This window comes from Amblyomma americanum, chromosome 1 (genome assembly GCF_052857255.1).
Source record: "Amblyomma americanum isolate KBUSLIRL-KWMA chromosome 1, ASM5285725v1, whole genome shotgun sequence".
NCBI lineage: Eukaryota > Metazoa > Arthropoda > Arachnida > Ixodida > Ixodidae > Amblyomma > Amblyomma americanum.
Genome location: NC_135497.1, coordinates 454,533,586 through 454,555,276, shown reverse-complemented (window position 1 = coordinate 454,555,276; position 21,691 = coordinate 454,533,586). Strand labels below are relative to the sequence as shown.

At 46.5% G+C, this 21,691-nt stretch overlaps 1 long non-coding RNA gene across 1 annotated transcript; it reads right to left on the bottom strand.

Annotated features, from left to right (window-relative positions):
- Positions 1–17,403: 17,403 nt before the first annotated feature.
- Positions 17,404–20,931, bottom strand: LOC144104401 (uncharacterized). The gene is made up of 3 exons (XR_013308521.1): positions 20,870–20,931; positions 20,560–20,740; positions 17,404–17,884 (listed from the first exon to the last, which is right to left on the bottom strand). It is a non-coding gene; the product is annotated as an uncharacterized LOC144104401 (long non-coding RNA).
- Positions 20,932–21,691: the final 760 nt, after the last annotated feature.

The window sequence follows — 21,691 nt, the reverse complement described above, 5'->3', positions numbered from 1 at the left end:
CTCCAATCCTAATGATGGCAGGACGACCTAACAAGCGTTCCCCTCCTCCGAAAACACACAAATTCGTAACCGTAACGCAGTGGAATTGTAGAGGCTTCAAGGCTCGGCATAAACGCGCAAACCTATGCCTCTACCTAGAAACTTTCGAGACTTTGGCGGCCTTGGTGGCCCTCCAGGAGCCAGGAGTGGCGGCCAAGTTGACTAACTACGCAACGTTCCAGCGAGACTCCTCGTCGTGTCTCCTCGTACACAAGTCGTACACAGCCACCGAAATTGACCTCGATCTCAATATACCGCACTCGTATGTCATGGTAAGGATCCTTCCCCTTCGCCGATCGGATCCTCCCCTGCGCGTACTTAATGTATACTGCTCCCCGTAACTGAACCGAGTGACCTTCGCGGGCCTCTTTAGCCGCGCGCTTAATGAGGTGGGTCGTGACTCCCTGCTGATTGTGGGCGACTTCAACGTCCCTAGCTAGCTATGGGGTATCGTAAAAAGGAATTGCGCGGACGCATGCTGGCGCAGTTGGCGTCCACACTGAGGCTCACCCTCTACACCGACCCGGCATTTCCTACCCGCGCAGGCAACTCGGTGACCCGAGGCACATGCCCGGATCTCACCTTCACTCGCAACATAAGACACTCAGACTGGATCAACACCGAGGATACTCTCAGCAGCGACCACTACATCCTCAACAGCACTGTTTACACACGCCCCCTAAAGTGCCCCACCACACAAGCACGCATCCCCAATAGGACCACCTTTTGCCAAAATTTCCCATCCAACGCCAACACAAACACCACAGAGCAGGGCGACACGAACTGGACTCGGTCAGTCATATCACACCTTCATTCCCACGAAAAGCAGATAAATCTCACAGAGGTAATCACGAACGTGGACAAGGACCTCTTCCACCTCTGGGAAGCGAGCCGCGGCCTTGCTCGCCCCTGGAAGCGCCAGAAGCACAAGAAGCTCAAAGGGCGGATTGCAGACCTCACCCGGCAAGCAGCAGAGTTCGCGGTCCAACTGGTTGACTCCAACTGGGTGAACCGCTGCCACACGGCGGCGAGGCAAATGTTGAGCCCCAACACGTGGCAGCTCTTGCGAGCCCTCACCAACCAAACACAGACCCGCGCAGAAACGCAGAAGCAACTACACAAATCCATGCGCTCATTCTAAGGCAATGCAACGCAGTTGGCACAGGCGCTCCGGGATCGCTACCTGTGCACAACTCAGGACACCCGCAGATCGGCATACACCTACGCAGGCAGGGAAAACTCAAAGCTGGAACAGCCTTTCCATTTTCACGATCTGCGGGCCAGTCTGGCCAAAATGAAGAGCGGCACCGCACCAGGCCGGGACAAGATCACCGTCAAACTTTTGGTGAACCTTCCTGATTCAGCGTTCCAGTGCCTTCTAGAATATATATATATCAATGACTTACCTGACAATCTATGTTCAACAATAAATCTTTTTGCTGATGACTGCGTCATATACCGCGAAATTAACAGTGACTCTGATATAGCTCTTCTTCAATCGGATATTGATCATGCTCTTGAATGGACTAACAAATGGAACATGGAACTAAACATAAAAAAGTGCAAGTACATGCGGGTTTCTCGTCGTAAGACCACATTGCCTTCATATCGTCTTAATAAATGCAGCCTTGAGTCTGTGCCTTTTTACAAATATTTAGGTGTCTTCATTTCCCATAATCTTTCTTGGAAAGTACACATAGACTATGTAAGCAATAACGCTAACCGCATGCTGGGCTACATACGCCGTAACTTTAATCTTTCTCCTAGCTCCGTAAAACTGCTTCTCTACAAGTCGTTGGTTCGTAGTAAACTAGAATATGCTGCATCTATCTGGGACACCTATCAAGAGACACTAATATACCAACTCGAATCTATACAGAACCGTGCGGCCCGTTTTATTCTCTCGAATTATCACCGTAACTCTAGTGTCAGTGCCATGAAATCAAGCTTATCAATCCAACTACTGTCGCAACGTAGAAATATATCCCGCCTTTGTCTATTCCATAAAATTTACTACGATAACCCCATCCTTAAGAGAAAATTTATAACGCCACCTTGCTACGTTTCAGCTCGGATCGATCATCGTCATAAAGTTGGTATTCTTTCATGCCAAACAAACCACTTTTACAACTCATTCATTCCCAGCACATCGGCACAATGGAATCGCCTTCCCCGATCGGTCGTCGAAATAAGTGACCATTCTGTGTTTAAATCGGCTTTAACTAACTTGATGGTAGCATAGTACATGTAATTCTTGCGCCCTGCCGTTTATTCTTTTCAGCTTATGTGGTAGTTAAAACAGACCTGGTCTGCGTGGTATGCTTGTTTGCGTAGTATGCTTACTTTTATGCTTACTTTTATTCTTTGCTCATAATTTCGTGTTAAATGACTGTTAATTTGTTTGATTGTATTTGCTGCAACCTACTGATTTGCGCGAGCCATATTCTTGTCCACATTTTTGTATTACTTGTTACTGCTGTTCCTTTGTTATTTTGTCTATTGTACCCCACTCCCCTCTGCAATGCCCTCGGGCCCTGAGGGTACTGAAATAAATAAATAAATAAATTAATAAGTAAATAAATAAATAAATGCGATCTGGACGGGGGAATTCCTCCTCCCCATTGACTGGAAGACGGCCCTTGTCACCTTCATTCCGAAGGTCGGGAAACCGATTGACACGGACAACCTCCACCCCATCTCCTCACCTCGTGTGTGGGCAAATTGATGGAAACGATGGTGCGGGTAGGCTATCCGAATACCTCGAAAAACACACCTTCGCGGGCACTATGTTCGGATTTCGCCCACACAGATCCGCACAGGATGTCCTGCTTCAACTCGACCGTGAAATCTTGAACCCCATCACACTCCCCCAAAACGACAAAATTGTCCTCGCACTCGACGTCAAAGGCGCGTTCGACAACGTCAGCCGCGAGGTCATACTCTCACACGAGTCAAACTCACTGCAATACCAATACCTTCAATTACGTTTCCTGCTCGACAAGGCGCGGTGCTTTCCCCTCTGTTATTAAACATAGCCATCATGCGCCTACCTGCCCTTCTGGGAGCGGTCGAAGGGGTCCAGCACGCGCTGTACACCAACGGCCTCACCTTTTGAGGCTCGCAAGGACGCCTAGAGGACATGAACACCAGCCTGAAAACTGCCGTCAGCATAGTCGAACGCTATGCCTGAGACTGTGGTATGCAATGCTCCCCGCAGAAATCAGAATTCGTGCATCTGCGTCCCTCGCGAACATGCTCGACAAAAATCCACCTACCCTTGCAAAGCGGTCCCATTCACGAATCCAAAGAAATCAGAGTCCTCGGACTCTTCATACACAACGAGCGACGCTGCGACACAACACTCGCTTAGCTCCGGCTGGTGGGGGACCAGGTGGGCCGCATGGTCCGCCGGGTTTCCAAATGGAGCGGTGGGTTACGATGCAAAGACGCCTTGCGGCTTGCGAACGCATTCGTGACCAGAATTTTGTATTCGACTCCCTACCTTCACCAGCGGAAACAGGAAGAGGATGCTTTTGAGGTCGTCCTTAGAAAAATCTTGAAAGAAGCGCTGGACCTCCCGGTCTCTACCTCTACTTGCTACCTCATTGCGCTGGGGATGGTGAACACTTCCAGGGAGCTTCGGGAAGACCACCTCAATAACAAATACACTCGTCTCACAAAGACAGTTTCGGATCACCACCTTCTAGCCAGTATTCACATCCAGCACACCCAGTTCACACAGCAGAGATGTCGCCTTCCCATACACTGGAGACGCGCCCTCCACGTGCGGGCTCTCCCCACCAATATTTTCAAAAAGAACCATAATGACAGGTGCCTGGCATGGTCGGAAGCCGTGCACCGTCATTTTGGGAGCAAACCAGCAGCTTTCTACGCGGACGCCAAAGGCCCGGACCCCATGGGATGATACACGGCCGCAGTCGTCCACGAGGGCAAAACAGTAGATGGCCTTACTTTCAAGGCCCAGTCAGCAATTAACGCAGAAGAGGTTGCCATCGTCTTGGCAGCCTCCGACTCCCCCTCCAAATACATAATCACCGACTCGCGAGGGGCTTGTCGAAACGTCGATCAAGAGTGGGCTACTCCACTAGCTTATCGCATCTACCAAAATTGTAGCCGAGACTCGGATCCTGCGCACCAATCTCCCGTTTGGGCTCGACGTCACCAAGGCCTCCGCGGAAACGAAGCAGCCGACGCCGCCGCCCACGCGCTCTCTCTCCGGGCATTTCCCACTGGACCCGACGCTGACCAGGACTCCGATTTCAATCCGGGTTACACATTTAAGGAAATAATCGATTATTACAAATCCACGTTCCAAACTCTTCCCACCCCATGCAAAGGGCTGGGGAAGGCCGACGAGTGGGTACTCCTGCGCCTGCTCACTAACACGATGCTGTGCCCGGCAACTCTAAAGCATTTCGATCCTCAATTCGAAGGGCGGTGCTCACACTGTGGGGAGGGGTCTGACACCTATCACATGGTGTGGTCCTGCCAGCAGAACACATCCTTACCCCCTATCCCCCCCCCCCCCGAGAGGACTGGGAGGCGACTCTCCGGCTGCTGCACCCTCAAGGCCCAAAGGGCCAGTACGCAGCGAGACCGGGCTGCGGCAACCGCCAATGCTGTGCCTGACTAGGCACCCCACCTAGTTGTTGTAAGGGCATGAACTTTCAGGTCACGACTCCCACACCTCTCTCTATGATGAACAAATGTTTTCACCCCCCACGAGTCCATCGGCTGACATCTCCACGCTTGCAAGGAACGCGGGAGACTCGCGTAAGTGATCAAAGATAGGTCCACGGCAGCACGGACCCAACCTCCACGCTTGAAAGACACGACCTCCGTTGCGCTGTCTCCCTACACACCTCGGTTTTCTGACACGTGAGCTCTCCATTCCTCGTGCTCGCCATGCTTTTTGTCGCCGTCGCCGCACACACCGTTCGCACGTGCACACGCGCCACACTGGGCTTGCATGTGCAGTGCTCCGCTGTTCGATGGAGCACTGTAGACGCAACGCGTTAAGAAATCCTCCGAGGATCTTTTGTGCACCTCACATCATGGTGACCCCCAAATTTGGACCGGGTGAACCCTGAAATTTGACTTTCGCCGATTTTCACCGAAATCGATGCCCAGCCTAATTCGACTACGGCGAACACTATGGTGACCTCCAAATCTGGCTCGTGTCACCCCAAGATTGGCTCAACCACCCCCGAAATTTGACTTTGGCCGAGGGCTTTCGCCTCGAGGTCTTTAGATCGCCAAAGTCCCGCCTGAATTTTTAAATTGATCTTGAGGGTAACAGGGAACGGAGAGAAGTTTTGTCATGCACTCACTCGCTGCCCAATGCACGCTTCATGCCATGCTGAACCATCAAGGCGTCGTGACGACTTACCGTATGCAACATCGCTGAACATATGTTGCTGCTGTGATAGGATGGTTTTGCAGACGAAAATTTACGTTTTTCATTTATTTAATGAGGCACTGCAAGAACGGCGAGATCCCGCTTTTAGGTTTTTAAATTTTCTACATCAAATAAATAAAAGGGATGAGCTGAGAAAGTCATCTTGCTGTTTCTCTTCATATATGCGTTGGGAGACTTTGCAGACGAAGTTTTCATAGGTTCGCGATGGGACGAACGGCACGCGTGCCCATACTGATGCCTGAAAACTAACTTGCAAGGTAACTGGCGAGCTCAATTCAGAGCCACATCACCGCGGCTATCGAGAACCGTAAGAGTCGCCAAAAAACCACCTGTGCCATGTCAAACGCGTCGGTGTAGTAGCTCGTCGCTGGCGGTTAACCATCGGTGCCCATGAGCGCTTTCACGCTGCTAGGCATTAAACACGATCATCGTGCAGGGCACATCAACAGCGAATACAGAGCTCTAGATTATGAAATGCACGTTTTCGCGTTGTAAACGCAGGTATTTTGAGGCACATTTTAGTTTATGTTGCATCATCCAACATACGCAGATGAGTTAACTCCCGGGATAGTGGCGCCATCCGGTAGGATTCATAGACTTTCTTACTATTAACTAGAGGGAAAGCTGGCACCCCGCTTATAGAAGTTTGCATGGAGCTTCCTCGAGACCACCTCAGCCACCACGTTCGCTGAAAGCATCATGAGGCTAAGACCTACCGACTGCAGAACCACAAATTTTGGCCAAACAATAATGAAAAAACAAATGTTCGCTAATAAAGAATGTTCTAACATTCAATATCCTGTCTATAAGTTCCAACAATCGAGCAGGAAAGCATGCAAATGTAAACTTTGCGGAAAATAAGAGGTGGCTTCCTCTCCTTTTGGCCAAGTATTGCAGACCACAAAAGCCAATATTTCGTGCATAACCGGAGCACATTTAAAGTGAAATTTTGCAAAAGATAATATCCGTGAAGACGGCTTGGAGGAAGTGTGCGGTGTGCGCGCTATCCGCTCGGTGTTCGCTGGATCTGTGCCCTGTGCTCTAGTTGTCTTTGTGCCTGCCTGGGCTTCAAACCACGCAACCTCTTTGGTGGAGATGCCGAGTAGACGATCTCCACGCCACGCAGCTCCGAAGCGGTTTTCAGGCCCTGCCTGCTACCATTGGCTCCCGGCGAGTCACAAACCGCTCCTGCTGCCCCCTTCGTAGTCATGGTGCATGCCCGTGACCCCTGTACCTTTTCTGGGAACGACGGCACCGATGTCACCGACTGGCTGAGCCTATATGAACGAGTGAGCATCTATAATCCGTCGTATCCCACCGCTGTGCTAGCCAATGCTATCTTCTATTTGAGCGGCACGGCCCGGGTCTGGTACAAAACTCACGAAGAACTGACGAGCTGGGACACTTTCAAAGAAAGGCCTCCTACTTGACAGACCCGATGACCGGAAGCTCTCCGCGAGAAAGCAGCTCGCGTCGCACAACCAGTCGTCATGTGGCATAAAGTGAAGATTTCTTGGCGCTTTGCCACAAAGTTGGCGCCCCATGACTGAGTTCGGCAAGGTAGGCCATGTTTTGAAAGGGCTTGTGGATGATGATTTTAATTTAATTGTTTGCATAGATTGTATTACCATGGACACAAACATAAAAGAATGCCGTCGCTTGAAGCAAGTTAAACGCCGCCGATCTCCATAGCACTTCTCCCGACTCCTAATACGGCAGCCGCCTCTGCTTGCGATAAACAGCAATTACCATCCTGTGCGTCCTCCGATGATGTCCCCGTCACCGACACTGTCCACCAGATTGTTGGTCGCGAACTGGAATATCTTGCGCCTGTGATGCCCCGCCGGCCTGCGCCTGAGAAAACTCTCGACACGTCGTGTCGCTGATTCAGGCTGTCGTGTGGCAGGAACTCGCTAACCTGAACTTTCCTCCGACAGTGTGCGCCACCAGAAGCCAGGACACCCTACTCGCACTTCGCTCTGTTTTTGGTCGCACCTATTACTTTCCGCCTCGTTACCGCAATCCCAATGAGTGGCCCACGGCAGACGACCGCCCCTTCTACTCCCGGTGCTCTCGATTTGGCCACATCGCCCGAAATTGCCGCAGTCTATGGTCTTCAACACCCCGCAACGTCTTCCCCTCCTTCTAGAGTCCCACCTCGTCCGGCTTCGCCAACATGGCCGGCCCCCTCACCGACCTCCTGAAGAAAGACGTCACATTAATCTGGGGCCCGATCAAGCACAAGCGTTTTCGAATGTGATATGGAAGATTAGTACCGCGCCCATTCTGGCACACTTCGATGTGACCGCTCGCACTGATGTCCGCACTGACGCCAGTGGCTACGGCATCGGCGCTATCCTCTCTTTGAGGCAATCCGGACAGCACCGTGTCATCGCCTGCGCCAGACGCCTCCTCTCTGCCCCAGAGCGCGATTACACAATTACTGAATGTTAGTGCTTAGGCCTTGCCCGGGCTCTTGCAAAATCCCGCCCATATTAGTACGGCCGCCCCTTTACAGTTGTTACTGGCCACCATGCGTTGTGCTGGTTCTCCTCCCTGAAAAACCCTACAGGAGGGCTTGGTTGTTGGACATTCAGGCTGCAGCAGTACGATTACTCTACAAGTCTGGTCGCTTGCACGCCGATGCCTACTGCCTTTTCCGTTACCCCGTTGGCCCTTGTGACAATCCTGGCACTGACAGCGAGGACGCTCTGTGCTCTCTCTCTGCCCTCACTAACATGGCCGAACAGCGGCACGATGCCGAGCTGCGTTCAATTATCGACCGCCTCCATACCGCCCCATTCGACCCTCCGATCTGCCACTTTGTGCCCCTTGATGGAGTTTTATACCGCAATAGCCTTAACCAAGCTGGCCCAGACCTCCTCCTCGTTGTGCCCAGGCCCCTCCGCACTGCTGGCCTACAAGAGCTGCATGATCTCTCCACTGATATTCACCTAGGTGTCTCCCGTACTTACAACCGCGTGCGTCGTCGATTCTTTTGGTCCCACCTCCACCGCGGCGTACGCTGCTATGTTGCTGCCTGTGAGGAGTGCCCGCGCCGGAAACGCCCCGACACTCTGTCAGCCGGTCTGCTTCAGCTTATTGACGTTTCACCCGAACCATTCCATCGCATCGGCTCAGGCCTTTAGGTACCGTTTTCTTAATCGACCTCGGGAAACAGATGGGTAGCTGTTGACGCAGACTGCGCTACTCGTTACTGATGTTGCCGATTTTATTTTGACCGATCTCCCCCTACATCATGGTGCTCCCCGTCAACATCTTACCGACCGAGGCCGATGCCTTTTGTCCAGAATTGTCGCTGACAATCTTCGGTCGTGCTCTGCAAAACATAAGCTCTCCACTGCTTACCACCAGCAGACAAACGGCCTCACAGAACGCCTCAACCACACTCTCAACGATATGCTGGCTATGTACGTTTTTCCGGATCATCGCGACTGGGATATCGCTCTTCCATATGTGACCTTCGCCTACAACTCTTCCCGCCATGACCTGCCGGTTTCTCCCCTTTTTATCTTTTGTACGGCCGCCAGCCCGTCTTGCCTGTGAACACTGCTTCCCTCTACTTCTCCACCATCTGTATACGCCCACGACGCCTTTGCTCGCGCTGACCACGCCCGCCAACTTGTACATAATGTTCCTTCATGAGTGTTTCTAAAGAAAACCTAAGTACCGAAAACGTTTGCGGCCCCGCTTACGCACACTATTGGACAGCGCCCACTTCTGCTGGGGAACGGGTTCTGTCCCACCATGTTCTTCCTAAGTCGTCCGGCAGCGCTTGTACACTACGTTTCTTACTCGTACATTCAGCGGAAGTTACTTTTTATATTTGTCGCTGTTTGCTGGAGGTCACATTACTTTTTTGGGCGCTTTTTTGTGCCCGAAGCAGCAGCCGATATGGCGGGTTGTTGCGGCTTCGGGTGCTCAACCCAGTCAGGAAAAGTGCTAGGGTTGTTTTCAGTGCCGCTTGCGAAGAACGATATTGCACGACAGAAAGCTTGGCTCCACCGAATTGGGAAAAAATTTTAAGCCTACGAAGTCTAGCAAGCTATGCGAGGTAAGTTCAGTTTCTGCTTTCCATCGTTGAGATGCGATGCTCTAGTGGAAAACTGGCTGGCGATTAAGAAATGGTAAAGCTCCAAGCTCGCACTATGTATGCCGATTTTTTTATGGCGCTGCTGTCCGCCTTTGTCATTTCGTAAACATGCATATCAGTGCAAGTACTCGCGCTTATTTCGGTCTACGGCCACACTCCGGCACCAACTGCAACTGGTCCATTGAGATCAAGTAGCCAAACCCTCTTCGCTCAGTGATGCGCCCTTAAACCGTAGCTTCTTGCGAAGTGTTCTGCAGTTCGCCCTGCCAAATATCGCGCGGCTGTATCATGCGGCTGTCAACCAGCCGGCTTGTCAGCGCCTGATGGCGGCGCAGAGCGGCTAAACGAGCGAGAATCAGGGAATCTGATAAACATGACTCGCTTGATTCGCGCTCCGCGCCGTGATAAGGCGCTGACAAGTCTGCGGCAAAACACAAAGCAGATCACATTCGGAGCACCTTACCGGAACGTTTCCCTTCTTCTCATACCAAGCTCATTTGCTACATTTCTTACTCTGCGAGGTCCGCCGTTCCAGTGCATACAACAGCACCGCAGAAGCCCGTTAGGAAGAACATGGCGGACGGCGCGCGCCTCAGGGGAAAGGGCGTTAGGAGAGCTGAGACTTGTCGCTACTTAGCAAAGCTGATCTAGGGACTTGTACGCTCCCGGCTACTCGCTTCCGAGACCTCTCATCAGGAATTCTACAACCGCCGTCACCGCATGGTCTCCTTCTCCCCTGACTCCCTCGCCCTACTTTGGTCGCCATCTCATCGCGTGGGGCTCTCTGAAAAACTTCTCTACCGCTATATTGGCCCGTATCGTGCCCTGCGCCAAGTCACCGCAGTCCCCTATGAGATCGCTCCGGCCTTCCCCAGTGCCGCGTCCTCTCAGCATCAGATATGTTGTGCATGCTTATCTACTCAAACCTTACGTATCGAGTCCCCTTCGCTGCTCTGATTTACACCGAGACGGTGCCACTTCGTCCAAGGGGCTGTGCAACGGATAATCTCCTTAAAGACAACGTGGTGGAACTGTCCGGAGTGCGCGCTATCCGGTCGGTGTTCGCTGTGATCTCGATCCTGTGCTCCGGTCGTGCTTGTGCCTGCCTCGACTTCAGGCAACGTACCAATACCTTTTCAAGAGATATGTCTATTCAACACGTTAAGAGGTTTTTCATCGCATTTCGGAAAACAAAAAGCTTTTGTTGGCACCGTGTGCTGTTGCGTTTTCGCTTCTACGATTTTGCGTGCACTACGTGAGCGCCGAAGTCGTCTGCGCGCGGGGAGAACAGTTGACAGATATGGACATCTCAGTAACATCACTCTGTGTTCCTGAAAAAAACCTACTGTCCCGCAACAAGTAGGTCATCGCGCCATGGTTCTTTCAGCTTTCCGCCTTGTTAATAGTAAGAAACTCTATGATTTTAATAAAGAGAACAATTTTTACTACAATCCGGCGCTTGTTAGGCCTATGAGCTGACAAACCATCTAACAAAATAAAAACAGGCCAAATTTATCGTCAATCTAATTTGTTATAGGCAAGATAAGATTAAGCGAAGGCCCCGTATTGAGTTTATAGCCAGTTAACGAGCAGAAAAACAGTAACACCAGAGAGCTCGCTTCGAAGCGAGAGGGTCTGCTTTAGAGCTCGGCGCTACGTTAGCTGTCCTTCAGCGTCTGCTGCTGCCTGTTTGACGCCACCGTCCGGGTTTATTCGACCCTTTTCGCTGCATTTGAACAACCGTTTCCGGCGTTTCAACCAATCAGGTATGGCCGCTGTGGCAGACAATGACGCTTTATATTATGACACAAACTCGGAATACGGACCTGCGTGAGAATGCCACCCCTGCTGTGTAAGTTATGCAATTATAATAATGAGCCATAGTACACTAAAAAAAATGCTCCGCAGTACAGAGAAACCCGCTGGTAATGCGTTGCCGGAGGGTTTTCCGCAACATGAGGTACGGACTGAATGTCAGAAACAGAGACTCCGTATGACGACTGTCACATTCTTGGTAACGGAAAGTTACGCCATGCTATGCACGAGACCGAAATCGTTTTTTCACAACGAATGCTTATGTTTTGTTCTTATTGGAGTTTCCGCAATGTGTATGCATACGTCCTCCGTTCACTCGGAAGTCATTTCATCTAGAGCGGAAATTATCTGTATTGTAATTATGTACTTTCTGTAGTACATGAACATGCTTCTTCGTATAGCTTCTGCCCGCAATGTTCACTGCAGATATAGCCGTCCAGGTGCCGAAGAAATAAGTATTATGTACAAGGCTTTCCTTTACGCATATTATGTATTGCATACGTACAAAGAATGCAGCTTAGAATGAAAGAGTGGTAAGTGTTTGGGTGAGTACAAGTACATACGTTTTATTTTCATGGCAAACTACACACATTGTACATCTGCACATTGCTGTCGGATCCATCTGAAAAGCATAAAAAAAATCCTCATTTAGTGGTCACACAACACCAAATATAAATTTCACAAATACATTTCAACCATCCGCTATTGAACAATCGGCTTTCGTAGAAGCTTTCAAAAGCCATTCACCGAGAACCAACCCGTTATAATCTATTGCCCAAAATTCATTTCTCATAACAGTAAACAGTAAAAACCACAGGTCCAGAAAGAAGCCGACAAAATGCGCTTTCCCGGGCGGCACTGTGTGCATGAAAGTCTTCACAGTTGCTTATTTTGTGCAAATAGAAAGTAGCTCAGGATGGGGGCCAGATGCAATTCAATGCAGGTGCCTTTCTGTACATAGTACTAAATGCACAATTTAGCGAGCAAGGAACATTGGTAACATCTGAAAAAGGTGGGAGACGCTTGCCGAATTTATCGTCCATCCAATTTGTTATAAGCAAGACAAGACGAAGCGAAAGTCCCGCACTCAGTTTATATCCAGTTCCCGGGCATGCCCGTTGCGGCAGATTATGACGCTTTTTATTATGACACAAACTTGGAATATGGCCCCAGGAAGCACACTTCCCCGAAACCGCATGTTTTCACTCATAGCTTCCATTATCTCAGCATGTGCAAGAAAATGTACTAATATCTGATGTCAGTGAAAATGCAGTCACACATACCGGAAGCAGCTCACTAAGGCATTCCAATATCTCTGCAGTGTGCCTCACAAGGAACGGATGCTCAAGTTTCAAAAAAGGGCTCTTGGCAGAAATTGAACCAAAGGCCGTTGCCATATGAACCTTTCCCAAATGATGACCCAGAAAGACGAAGTGTCCTCATGTGTCTGATGCAAAAGAAGGATGAAGGCATGAGTCTTTCTGCTTTTTGAACAGCTGTGATAAGTTTTTTACTGGTACTGCTTGGTGCAGCTTCAGTCTCCTTCTTGACATTTTGTGAAATAATTATATATCTGCAAAAGATCTCGCTAGCAAACATTTTGGCACTAATGGAGAAGCAAAAAGACCCATGTCCTAGGCCTTTTTTTGTGACACTAAAGGAAGGCTTGCCTTTTAGAGTCATTGATTACGAAGAGGTCCATGTGGCAACAAACTTTGAGAGAATTCCTTCAAGGGCTCTTTGTTCTCATGAGGTGCCCTGTAGATATATCACAACACCTCAGTGAGCTGTTACCAGCCCTGTGAGTTCACTGTCACTTGACATCAAGGGTATGTACTTTTCCTCGCCACATGCAGCAATGATGTATATGTCAAGAGAAAGCATAAAAGATTTCTAAGTGCAATTCCAGATTGCTTGCAGAGGAAAGCACAAGAGTGGCCATGCTCAGCTGTTACCTTTGCTTCTTGCTCGAGTTCTACAGCGAGTACTACGAAATGACAGGTGTCTGCATCAACTCATATTTAACACCCGTCCTGTGCGACCTCCATCTTGCACTACATGACAGGCAACTTTATAACACCCTTCATGCAAAGAGTGTCATCAGGGTCGGTGTGTTCTGTCACTTTCCTGGTCCTGTGGTTTGTGCTGTGTTTTCTACTCTTAAATTATTTACTGCCTTCATTCTCCACTCCATGAAGCCTGAATGTGCGACACTGGGCTGCTCCACACGTCGTGGAGCAGCCCAGTGGCCATTTTTTTTTCATACGTCGAAGGCACTCAGCTCGAAAGCCATGCTTACTATATTAAGCAGACAAGGGTACATGTGAGACACATCATTAATAACTAATTCTCACAGTGGTATCTGGTGCAAGAATATCTAAATACTACTCAATTTTTGCTTAAGTTTTCAGATACACTCTTAGATTAAAAACATAATTTGGCTACATTAGCAGAAGCACAGCACCAAGGTACTCACCAGTTACCTGAAGCACTGTACGCAAGTTCTCGTGCCATCATGAATACAGCACACTGTCCACGTGTTCATAATGCCATGTCACTCCAGCACTTCAGTAGCAAAATTTTCCTTTAAAAAAAAGTAGTTTTGTTTATGTTAGACTGGTCATATTTAATTTTACTATATACTATGTACTTCTCATTGTACTGCCCCAGACAAAAAAATACCAATGATCACGCTTTGAATTATGTCATATGTGATCACCAAATTATGTGATCACCATTATGTGATCACCAATATGTTCTTAGAAATTCTGATTGAAATAAATCTGACAAAATATTATTTCAGAAAATGTGGCACAAGGAAGAAGGACGCTAGCTAGATAACCTGGACGAATGTTTTCAGTTGCATGCAGCCACCGGCACCATTGCACACAAAATTTACAATAAAGTGGGTTTTACCTTTCCGAATAGAATTTAATGCTGCAAACATTTAGGTAAAAAAATTTCAACCTTCCATTCCGCATAAAGGAAAGAAAATTCCTCTCGTTTTCTCACAAGCCTCTGCAAGTACACAATTCAGTGAATCTACTCTACAAGTACTTGAATCTATCAGCACGAGACAGGGACGAGAAAAGAAACAAAACAGGCACTGACTCGCAACTGAAGTTTATTGAAGTGAACAGAGAGTATACAGAAAAGCCACACGCCACAATTACACATAAGCTACATCACAACATAAGTAAAAGTTTGCCCTTAGCATTCCTCTCATCTAGACAGTCCAACCCGCTGCATGTTAATGCTATGGGCAGCACACTCACACATTCGTCACCGAGTCATAAGATGTGTCTAGCCTCGATAATTTTCTGGTTATTCTGCTGTGAACGTAGTGCCAAAATGCGTGTTGCCGAAAGGAATGGCTAGCAGCCTTCACATCCCTTGTAATATGCAGATAAGTTACAACCCCTACCAATATCCAAATACCGCTCATGCTCCTGTAGTCTTACATTGATACACATTCCAGTTTCACCAACATAAACCGAACCACATGATAATGGTATGCAATGCATGCAATGGTTGCAAGGCACATATATGTTACCACGTTTCACTCGACACATGTGCATTTCCCTAACGAAATTCACAAAGTTATTAACAATTTTACAGATTGTAGACAACTTATTAGGGGCCGAACACACCATTTTTACGTCATACCTTCTGGCCACAGTTTTCAAATTTTGCAACAATTTATGTATGTACAGTAACACAGTCAGTCTTTTGGCATCTCACTGGCTGGCCCCAGCCTGATCATGCCAGTCCCTGCGAAGGGGTTTCAGCTTTTAACATGCTAAAGGGAAGAATGGCACAGCATCAAGTAACGAGGAAAGCAGGACAGCACACCCACGCACAAGTGCCAACCCTGGAGCAGATACAAAATCCAAGAGCGCGTGCTTGACATTCAGCGTTGACAGTCAAGGAAACGAGGAAACACGGATTTGAACGCTAAAGATTGAACGAGCCCGATCCTTGGCTGCCAACGCTGAATGTCAAGTACACGCTCTTAGATTCTGCATCCGCTCCAAAGATGGCACTTGTGCGTGGGTGTGCTCTCCTGTTGTCCTCGTTACTTGATGCTGCGCCATTCTTATCTTTAGCATGTCAGACCAACTTGCCCAATCTTATATGCTCAGCTTTAACAATTTATCGCACTTTTCTGCAATAGCATGTTTGGGAAATCATGCTTTCATTAGCCTTAAAATCTTCTCTTGGAAACCAGTTGTCACGCTGTAAAAGCATGGCTTCACCAATACCGAGCCTAGACTTGACGACGCAATGCTATCTTTCACTAGCTTAGAATCGTTCGACCAACAGTCAAGTAGCTGCTTAACACTCCTGGGTGAATATCGCTAGCACACATGGCGTGTGCAGAACATCAAGGTAAGGTTCAGAAACAGCAGCTCTTTTTGTTGGGACATTTTCTTTAAGGTAAACTTAAGACAAAGGCCTTGCTCCTTAAACAAGTTCACAATATGTACAGGTCCCACACTATCACAACCTTTGTAAAAGACCAGAAAATCATAGACGTAGCGAAAGATTTCCCCCAGCCCATGCAATTTCTTGGCAATCATTCCTTCCACCCTGCTTAAGAGAATATTGCTTAGCACAGGGGCAACCTTCGAATCGATACATTTAGCAGACTTTTGAACATATGCCGCACTGCCATACTCCACAAACATGCTCTTCACTTCAAATAAAAGGAGCCAAGTGCCAAAAAAGACTTATGTTACACACCCGTTCCTAAACACGAGCTCATCGTTGTGCTCCGATATACACATTCATAAGCTTTTCACAAGATTTTCATACGGGATAGAATAAAATAGTTCTACATCGACACTAATCACAAGACAATCCGCTGGATTGTCATTCTTAAGATACTCAACCACACTGCGAATTGAGTACAAGAAATGGATCTTCAAGATGCGAAGTAGACGGATGCTTTTGCAAATAACCAGAGATAATTTTGCATGAATCCTTTTCTGAAATTTATCTGAAGAGCATGTCATTGAATAGCATTTATTTGAAGAGCATGTTTGTAGAGTAGCGCAGTGCGGTATGTGTTCTAAAGTCTCAAATATGTAGTGGTTCAAAGGTTGGCCTTGTGCTAAGCAATATTTTCTTGAGTAGGGTGGATAGAATTGTCCAGAATGTGCATGGGCTGGGGGAAAAATCTTTTGCTATGTCGATGATTTTCTGGTCTTTTATAAAGGTTGTGATAGTTCGGGACCTGTACATCTTCTCAAGTTGTTTAAGGAGCAAGGCCTTTATCTCAGGTTTACCTTGGAGCAAATGACCCAAGAAAAAGAGCTGTGGTTTCTGGACCTTACCTTGATGTTCAGCACACTTCATGTGTGCTGGCGAGCGTTAAGCTGCTACCTGGCTACATGTCGACCATTCCAAGCCAGTGAAAGATAGCATTGCACTTTCTAGCGCGGGCTCAGAATTGATGAAATTATGCTTTCACAGCATGACGACTAGTTTCCAAGAGCAGATTTTAAGGTTAACGAACGCAGGATTTCCAAACCGTGTTACTGCAAGAACATATGATAAATTGTTAAAGAAGCTGGGACAGTTTTGCGGTGACCGGCACAATCAGGCTGGGGCCAGCCAGCGAGATGCCAAAAGACCAGTTGTGTTACCGTATGTACATAAATTGTCGCACAATTTGAAAAATGTGGCCAGAAGGTATCATGTAAAAGTGGCTTTCTCGGCCCCTAATACGTTGTCTAAAGCATGTAAAATTTTAAGAATAATTCTGTGAATGTGGCTCGAGAAAAGTACACGTGTAGAGTGAAATGTATATGTACCTTGTAAAATGAATGTGGTATCAAATATTATCTTGTAGTCTGGTTTACGTAGGTGCAACTGGAAGGTGTATGAATGTAAGACTACAGGAACACAAGAGGGTAGGGGCTTGGCTAGGTGGTTGGGGTAACTCTGCTGTACACTGCACGGGATGTGAAGTCTGCTACCCTTTCCTTTTGGCAACACGCATTTTGGCAGTAAATTCAGAGAGATTAAATGGGAGATTATCGAGGCTAGACACATCTTATGACTCCGTGAAGAATGTGTGTTTTGTCTATCGTGTTAACACACAATGAGTTGGACTACCTCGATCAGGGAAATGTTGAGGGCGATTTTTGACTCATGTTGTCCTGTATGCTTATCTGTAACTACATGGTTTATGGTATTGCTTGGCTTTTTATATATTCCCTGTTCACGCCAATAAACTTTAGTCGCGAGTCAGCACCTGTCTTGTCTCCTTTCTCATCCCTGTCTTTCACGCTGGTGGATTCACCGCAATGGCTCACCTCTGCAGAAATCCAAGGCATGACATTTTCCTCTTCACACTCGTGGTTCAGCGCATAATACGTCAAAGGTTTTTCAATTCCAAGGAAAGTTCATGGCTCCATTGAACACTGCCTCCTGCTTACAAGACACAGAGCAGCAATCATTGTAGATTCTACCTGTGACACAAAGAGCAAAGTTTTAGTTTGAGTTGACTAAACTAGGAAAGCAGCACAATATATCTATAGCCAAATAACTGAACTGAAAGAAATAGAGGGTAGTGTAATAGTGAACACACTGATATATTGCAAGTGAGATATATGCATAATATATTGCAATATCCAACACTGCTACCACTGCCTTAGCCAACTACTTCATAAATAACAATAAATGCAGTATCACAAAAATACTGATAACGTACTATTAGTGCTAATAGTAGCAGTGCAGGTTCCATGAACAAAAAGGGCCCAGTGCTGACTGTCGTTCCCACAGCAGCCTTGTGACCAATGGCCGGTGAATAGGAAAGAGGAGGAATGACTGAACAGAGAAAGAGCCAGGGGGAAGGAAAATAGGTATAGAAGGGCTTAGGATATCATAGGCAAATAAGGTTGTTTAGACAGTGAGCACAAAAAAAACATTACCACACAAGTAAAGACATACAAGACCAAACATATATATCATTGTGCAGAGTGGCAAACTTGATGCCATTTAGCCCAAAATGTTTTCAATAAAGTGATTATAATTATTAATAGAACAACTGACCGAGTGAAACCATAACAGGGATGAACAAGGAAGTTGTTAATATTCTGGCAGAAATTAAAAGAAGAAAATGGATCTGGCCAGGGCATACAATGCAGAGAATGAATCACCAATGGTATCTTAGGGCAACAGAATGAATTTGATGGATTTTAATGGCACAAGGGCATCTGTGGCCAAAGAGTGCCTTAGCACAAGTTAATTTCGTCTACTCAAGGTGAAATCAGAGACCCATTTCCCAAGCGTTTCATTCCAGATAAGCTGAGCACCACACCAGGAAACAGCTTGTGCATTGTATCGCAACAAAATGAATTTCACCCTAAGGAAAATACAGCAGGAGATAGCTGATTATAAGCTCACTAGATAAGATTAGGTGATTTCTGATAGTGTGGCATGTAGCTGGTGCAAGACACAGATAATTAAACTGGAAAAGGCCATTGTCCTGAGGTGAATGTAAACTAAGCAATGAGGATAATGAAATTCGCTACACTAGAGCTGTTAAGAATCAGCTCAAGTTCCATGCTTCAAGATGATGCAAGTTCGCTCAGTGAAAAAAAATCATAAGTTCACCCAAGAATTGGTATCTTGGCGGTATCAGGCTGCAGGTGCAGATGAATTAATCCTGCCTCAAAGAAGAGCTACATAGAGCACAAAACATTTTAGGCCAGTCCTACACTGACAGCTGTTAATAACTATTCTAAAACTGTTTTTCATTGCACAAACAATAATACCGAGTTTGTGTTGGTCATGTGATTATGTTACTGAGGCTCTCCTAAAAATTCTAGCCAGAGCTAATATACAAGCTGTCTCAACTAAGTTTTTACATCAACAATGGAACATAAACACATGCAGATTATTCAAGTAGAAGTTTTATTCTTCATAACGTGCCCTACAAATTTTAAATTATACTGAAAAGTAATAGAGTGGAGTGCTTGTGCCAAAAATACTAAACCTCAACAACAAAGAGAACACAAGATAAAGGCAACAACATATTGCCCAAAATTTAAATGTTTGACAGAACAAATATCAAAAAAACCTCTCCACAACTGGAACAAAACAGCGTGATACCGAGCACACATTTGAAAATTGTTTCATCCAAATCCCCAGTCTGGTGCTCCAGCACTCTTCAGCCAGCATGTCATGAAATGTACCATAGTTCTGGTAGCTGTAAAGAGTATACAGCTGATCCGGCATTTTGATATGTGAACAGTAACCCTCAATGACCACCAGGCTCAATACTTTCAAGAGGCTGTTCTAGTAACAAGACTGCAGTGAAACTCTTAGCAAGTTATGCTGGCGCAATAATGCAAACCGTTAATCTGAGAGTTCGCTACCACGCAACTCTGTAGTAACTCCTAAAGTGTTGCAATCGAATGAAAAAAAGGACTGCCTATTAAATAAACAAAAGTCAAGAGGCTGCAATGCAAGGCCACGACAGAAGTGCTGCAATACAGCAATAGCGATACAATGTACACTTTAAGCAACACAATGAAACATGATCTTTTATTCTTAATTATCAGAATTTAAATATTAGTTTTCCTTGCTCTCTTGCAAAATTAAGTTTAGATCGTGAAAGCGCTCAAAAAGACAAGTATACAGAAAGAGATTTCCACACAGTGCGCTTACTTCCAGTGTCTTTTTGAGCACATCCACTATCTAAACATGGTAACCCAACTAGTCTAAACGCTGTCGTTATTCCAAAATTAAGCCTTTCACAAAGTGGGAGCCCCTTTCCCCATACGAGGTACACCATAACTAATCCAACACTTTTTTCATGATATGTTTTCTCTGAGAATAAACACTGTTTGAAGATTTTGCAATAGTACTTGTCTTTTCGATTCTACGAATGTATCATGCAAGTGTTCAATGAAATGACCATCTGCCTATCTTGATCATTGCTCAAAATCAGGGTATAATGCACCATGAAGGGCAGGCTCTGCTTGATTTTTATGTTTTCCTAACGAAGCATGTACGTGCAACCCTTCTGCTGGCTTGTATGCAGCAGGTTTGTCTAGCTAGGTGAACTGTGGTTTTGCTATAAAGATGAAATGGTACTTTGGAAGTGAATGGCTTTCTAAAATGCATTTAACATACATACCGGGGCTTTAACAGCACCTGGTGTAAGCAACATCAGTGGGGGGACCGCAGGAGTGGCCTAGTGGTCCGAGCATCTGCCTCGCAAGCAGGAGGTGCGGAGTTCGATCCCCAGTGCCACCGGGTAACCAGCGGTGATACAATGGGTCGTTTCAATGGCCAGTTTAAAACTTGAAATAACCATGCTGCAATATATACAAAAAATGATTTGTGTGCTCTTTCTTACATGACATAGTTAATCATATCATAGTGTTGGTAGTACACAAAATGCATGTGTGGAACATATACATGCACTGTTTTTGTTCACATCTTACCTGCTATGTGCTGTTATGGCATGTTATGTGCTGGGAAAGCAACAGTTGGTGAGCAATGTTGTGTTGCAGCCTTTCTTCTGGTGGAATTTGAATCATGTGAGGTGCAGCTGAAAGAAATTGTTTCATACATAAGTATATTTCATGTAACATAACAAAAAGTGCACAGCCCCATCATGAGTTGTGGTTTAAACTAACAGCGAGCTTTTTACTACTCTATTTATCATATGATGCAAGTCAGTGATGCTGGAGGCACAAAACTAAATACTGTGAGGTAACAAGAGCTAATATGGACAATCATGCCTTTAAGAGATATTGTCAATATATATTTTCCTGAATGAACTAAAGTTATCCTTAGAAGCATTCAGAGGAAGATAATTTTGCTAAATGCCTTTTGCCAGAATAGGCCTTTTATGAACCAGTTGCAAATGAAAAGAAAAACTTTAAGACCATGCTATGCATGCTCTAACGCCAAAGTAGTTGCATACAAGCAGTATACTATGCCCCTAGTTTTATGGTGGGCCTGTACTGCACAATTTTCATGCAAGGTAGTGGAAAGTATGTGCCATGAAACAGACCTCTGCTTGCTGAAACTGGAAAATAAGTACTGGGGTTTTAAGGCAGGAAAGAAGTTACATAGTTCCTTCTGCAGGTTTTGAACTTCAAGTTAGTTATTTGAAAAATATCAATCCCTGAACTGCAATGATTGAAGTTTTTAGCAAATAACATTTCCATTGTAACAGTGGAAACGCTCTTTTATTTGAGGAACGACTTTTCAAAAGCCTGCGTTTCATGGTGGCTGTCAAGTAGCCCTGATAAAGAGGA